The sequence below is a fragment of the Pinus tabuliformis genome, chromosome 8 (genome assembly GCF_031772625.1).
Source record: "Pinus tabuliformis cultivar Carrire ecotype Pingquan chromosome 8, CPIR1, whole genome shotgun sequence".
Lineage (NCBI taxonomy): Eukaryota > Viridiplantae > Streptophyta > Pinopsida > Pinales > Pinaceae > Pinus > Pinus tabuliformis.
The window spans coordinates 644903659-644910078 of record NC_142294.1 but is presented as its reverse complement, the minus strand read 5'-3'; positions in this window follow the sequence as shown (position 1 = coordinate 644910078).

Below are 6420 nucleotides of genomic sequence, written 5' to 3'. Positions count from 1 at the left end.
AAAAATTTTCTTATTTTTATAGCTAAGATCTAACTATTGTCGATATTTATCATGGCTGGGACTAGTATTATTCTTGTTACCATACTCATTTCTTAATAGTCTAAACAAGCACCATAATAACACACCATTCCTTTATGCTTTATCGGAACGTATTGGGAAGCCTTAGATTCATATGAACAACTTATGTATAGGAGAATCGTCATTGAGTATGAAGGAATAAGAATCGAATGAAACCTATAAAATCCTCTCTTTAATACACATGGGAACTAATGGAGTATTATCTGACATTGACTATGCATCACTAATATAATTAAGCATCATCAAAGTAATCTGACCAACGCTTGGTTCAATATGTATAACTAACTAATTAAATTATTCCTATTTGAAAACAATTTCTCTATTTCATTCAATTAGAAGCATGATACCTTAAGTGTCCCACATACGCCAAAGTTACCACTTGATGTTAATGCAACGACTATCTTTACACTAGAATAAAACATGCATAAGAGAACCATCTTTTCCATAGCAGAGATAAATTTAACCTTTCTTATATCTTTGCTAAATTATTCTATCTCATAACAGGTAAGGAACACATACCATGCAAGTGAATCACATCATATTAGAGAGAAGCATCAAAAGCATACATTATTCATCAAACATTCTCATGAACAAGAAATGTAAGAACTCTTCTCATAAACAACTGAATGAATAACACAGAGAGAGTAAGAATCATCATACGCATCTGACACCAACTAAACCTCACTTGGAGGGAGGAGAACCACCACCCAACCATGAATCACCTCTGATTCCCCCCGAGCCAAAGATCTTTCCAAGGATCAACTATCCTCAATTGATCGATGCACTGGGTATTTAATACCCTCTTTCATGATTTAGTTACCATTAGCGGCGTCCCGCTTTATGGATTTTTCCATTTGCCTAGGTCTTATCCGAAAAAGCTCGTCTTTATCTCCCATGATGCTTTTCCACATAAAAGCTTGCCTTTATCTCCTGCAAAGCTTTTATGTCTGATGGATATTTATCTCCCATCCATCTGATGGATATCCAATCCATCCAAGCTTATCTAGAATCACATCTAGAAGCTTATCATGAAAGATTCATCTCTATCCCATTCCTCATGGGATTTGGCAATCATCTCCTCTCTCTTGCTACTCCACCCTCCAAGTGATTTATTTTATTAATTTATGTAAAATAAATTTTCTTTTCATTTCACATATCACCTAGCTTTCCTCAACTTAGGTTTTGCATAGTTTAACCCACAAAGAAGGGTATCAAACCTAGCTTTCCTCGGCTTAGGTTTACAACATTTAACACAAAAGGGAGGATATCACACCTAGCTTTAACTTAGCTTAGGTTTACAATAATATAGTACACAAGGGAGGGGTGTTGCATACTCCCCGCCTTAAATTTTACACCGTCCTCAGTGTATCACTTCATCATTTCCTCGTTCATCGGTAGCTAATTTCAAATCAACAGCTCTCATGGCTCTTACATGTAATGCAATATTTTTTATGTACATCTGCCACAAGGAGTGCTCCTAGCATCTCTCCTTCCATAGCTACCTATCACACATTTTTTTCAAACCATTTGTGAGAATTTATCGATGCAAAGTTTAACTATGATAAATATCATAATCTGTTACTATTAAAGCAACTATTGCTTATCATTTATTTTATCTGAAGAATGCATGTCCTCTGCTTGCATTCTTTCAAGCCTTTGTGTTCTTGTCAAACACCTACTTCTTGTAGTCTCTCTGCATACAATACATCAGTTAGCATATTTTCCACATTAATATGCCTACAAAGTCATAATAGATTATTTCACATCACAATATATATTCATATACATATATTCATCATAATTGTATGTATGCCAAACTGCGATTAACCATAGTTACTTATACCAAACTTACTTTCCTTCTTTTGGGTAATCTCCAGGTTTGTTTACCTGGCCAGACATCCATCTAATGACTACTGCATACCTGCACACAAGGTATGTTATACACACCAATACACATTTCGTTTTTCAAACTTGTAACATATGTAGTCATATGGTCCTATATGTACTGTTGTACATTGTTCAACTGTGGTATAGCTTATAATACCATCCTCATGGTATCACCTGCATGACATAAACTTTATCTAAATATCTTTCCACCATGTTAGTATCATACCAACATTCATTTATCATGTTTCATCTATGTAATTAAGAAAGTTTCATGTCATGTGTAAATCAATTCCAGATGTCATGTAATAATAGTATCATAACAGTCATCATGCACACTATAACTCAATCATACCCATAACTTTCAGTTTTGGGATTAAATCTGTCACCTGTACTAGTTTGTACCACAAGGCAGACTATTAACTATGATACTCAGTCTATCATAGATATTTGAAGTCTTGTGATCATCAACACAAATTTGGTTAGTTCTTAACAATTACACTTAACCAAATTATGTCATAGGATTAACCATTTTCCCTTTTTATACCTCTACATCTTGTTGGTCATGCATACTTCAGTGTAGGTATGACCTCATTAAATAAACAAAAAGCATCTGCATACATCTCCCATATAGAGGTTATAAGTGAAATCTATACTATTCATCACTTCACACCCTTTAAATTTTTATGCGAGGTGTGACCCAAGGGTATCTACATGTTAGTGCCTTAAATCACCCTTAAACCAAGAGATCAGTTATGAATTCGTGGTTTAAGCAACAATCACTAGGCCACCCTGAATTGTTCTAATGCATCAATCCCATCATGTTCAATTTCCAAGTATACCTTACTTGGTTAAAAAGATGTTGATCATTATTAATGCACGATGCCTTTTTTAATATGTATACAATATATTGTATTACATCTTTGCACCCACTTCACAATCTCATCCCATGAATTGATATGTTTTTTATGCCTCTTGCATATCTAGCTTAAGATATTAACTTACTTAACTAGAATCCCTTAGGTTCCAGCCTATGCATGCTTATTTACTTATGCATAATGTCCTCATAAGGTTTTCTTTCCTCAAACAATGTGTAATTGGAACATTTTCTTACTAAAATAATTCATCTATTGACAAACCATATCCAAAGTAATTTACATCATTACTTTGCATGTGAGCTGATCAACACAACCACATTAAATTTGAAAAAACAACTTTAGGGTATTTAGTCTTATAAAATACTTGTCTTTCACATCTTCTATCCCTTCTTGGGATCTTTTAAGCATAACTTAATTTGTTCTTAAGTTATGTTCTTAACTAGAAACCACACAACTCATCATTTGATTTTGAATACGATTAGAATGAGGTGATAATATTACTAATTTACCTCAATAATTTGTATTGCATTACCCTTTTCCCCTTGCATCGCATTCATGCCATCCCAGAACAAATATGAGTAAAATGTTGACCACATTCACTAACTAATCATACCATTAACATAGGTGTAATGATTAAATCTCCACTTTTCCTTCATACATAGGCATACGTTTAGAGGCTTGTTTAATGATTTTGAAGATAAACATAGTTTACTATTTGACCTCAATTACACCACATATGCAAGCATATCCATGCAGCTCATTGCACCTCCACAATGAGTTCTATATGCAAGGCATCCATGTATTTGTGTACTTAAGTACTCATTTCCTTTTGTACATGTATTATTTTTTATCAAGATTTAGTATGCATTAATATGATGGCCATGCTTTATCATGGTTACCAATTGTTTAATTATTCTCTATGCATATCTGCAATCATCACTTTCCAATCATGACATATAGTCATTGTGTCCTCATAGGAACGTTCAACCATAGCTTAAGTTTTGAAACTTTCACAATATATGATAAGATTTTAGACTCCTTATCTTAGAAGGGGACTGAAAAGGTAACTTATTAACCTTAATAACATGTTTCTTCTTCACTTAGCAATGTTTTATGCATGTAAACATACCAAAACAAATTCAACTTCTGGAAATGTTTTATGCATGTAAACATACCAAAATAACTTCTCGTAACCATATACTAGATAGGCTCCCCTTTGAGCATCATTTGATCATTAATTATAATCAAAACATGTTTGCTAAAGAGTCTATACGATAGCAGTATCAAGTTGTCAAAGCAGGCCAACTCCTTCACCAAGGCAAGTGGCTCACTAGGGACCAAGTTCAGTAGAAGTTTCCTCATCTCATGGAGGAACTCAACGCAATGGGGACCATTGCTTCCTAAGGGGGGAGGAATGATCCAGGTGGATATTGGTGGCCACCTGCCAAGTCCACTTGGGCCCCCACCATTGTTTCTTTCATCCTTTTAGTTTCCTTAATTGTAGCACAATTTACTATTTTTAGCAGTTTTTTGGGTCCTAAACTTTTGGAGCCGTTTTGAGGCCCTAAACGATGGTTTTTGGGAGAAATGGGAGCAACATGGGTCTGTGGACCGATGTTGCTCTTGCCAAAGTTGTATTTCTTAGATACATCTTTCTAATGAGCTATTATGCGCGTCAAATGGAGATCGTATGCCAAAATTACGACCCCGAGAAGTTGATGCACCAATTTACCCAAACGGGGCCCATAGTTTGCTGTTTCATCTTCTATGGTTAGGTTTTTGGATGTTTAGGGTCTTCCATTATTTCTCAACAATAAATAGGCCTTCGAGCCTCATTGTAACATAGTTCAAAGGCATGTAGCCGCCACATCTCTTCTCAGAGATAAGCTACCATGGACCTAGCTAGTTTATTTCCATTTCTGTTTGAAAGCATATTTCAGTATTTTACATTAATGAAATGAAGTATTATTTCCACTGCATATTTGTGTTTATGGTTATCTATATAATTTGTTGCATTCCTGTTTAAATCTGGATCAACATCAACTCAACTGCTCCATCATTTGTCAAGGAGTGGCCCAACTATAAACACAAGCCCAGTGGAGGAGCCCCACCGAATAACAAAGGAGAATGTTGGGACAAGGGAACCAGGATGATGTCATTTGGTGGGATCCACTAGAGTTAATTAAAATAAGTGGTAGACATATTCACAGAGATAATGCATCGAGGTGAACTAGCATAAAATGATGAGGCATCACCTCTCGTAGGCCAAATAGAACTGGGGTGGGAGAAGGTAACGCCTACCAGCTACATGTTTCTGACATCCTATCTCTGTGACATCAGCAAGAGGAAGGGAAGGGTGGCACAATGATTATGGGCTGTCAAATGAGTGTAGATATGAGGACCATCATATGGAGGTGTAATCGATGGATTGGAAGCACAAATGATGTGGGTTTTCGCTTGGTGGGAAGGTTAAGGTGAATTAGGATGTGATGTTAGGTGGGGCCTAAGCATGGATAAATGGTGGAGGATCACCACTTAGGATCCAACGATGCATACACCCCCAACAAAGGTGACATTAGGAAGGAGAGGAACCCTTGTGCACATCATTGATTTGTGTTTTATGATCAACGATGGAGATCAAATCACACCCCCCCACTTGTGATGTCATTGTGGAGTCGACCACCCCCGCCGAAAAATCCGTAGATTTTCCTCAAATTATTCATGGTCGCTGGAATTACAATGCACAACAGGGTCTGCCAGGTTGGAGACAGGGCCAGTCTCCATTAGCATAAGGAATTAAATGAGATAATTGGCCCATTCCACATGGCAACCTAACATGGGATAAGGCAAGGTTCACACACACATAGACACACACACACACACACACACACACACATATAACCAAGGAAAGAAATAGGAGACAAAAAAAAAGTAATGTATAACCCCATCCCTCTACTAGTTATAAGAGGAATTGTGTTAAATTTGACAACCATCCCATTGGAATGTCAAGGTGGGGTGGGTTGTTATATAACCAACTATGGTACCCTATAGACCTAACCTCCTAGAGTAACATTGAAACTATGGGAGTGACACTCATAAACATCATGGTGTTTCCACATAAAAGGTTTTCCTAAACTAACATCACACACTTCAAGTGGGGAAACATCACGTAATACATCATATTTGAAGGGATTGACGTCATAGGATAAGCAACATTATTGGATAACAAATATGTCTCATCCATGGCTCAACAAATTAATAGCGTATGGTTGGAGGTGTGGCATTTTCAATAGATTCAATATCTTGATTATCTCAAGTGAGATTAGGTTCTTTTAGCTATAATCTCAAAAAATAAATGTATTAGCATCCCCTTCATCCACATTTTTGAATGGAATATGCACTCCCCCTCTTCAAGCTCCTCTAGCTTTTCTATTTATATTTTTTTGGTTGCAATGGTAGAACTAGTTTCTACATCAATGATCCACTTTCCTTCATCATGTTCTAAATAAAAATAAAGATATATTCAATTTATTTTTATTTAATATCTACCTATAATTATTGTTTCAAGTGGAATTCATGA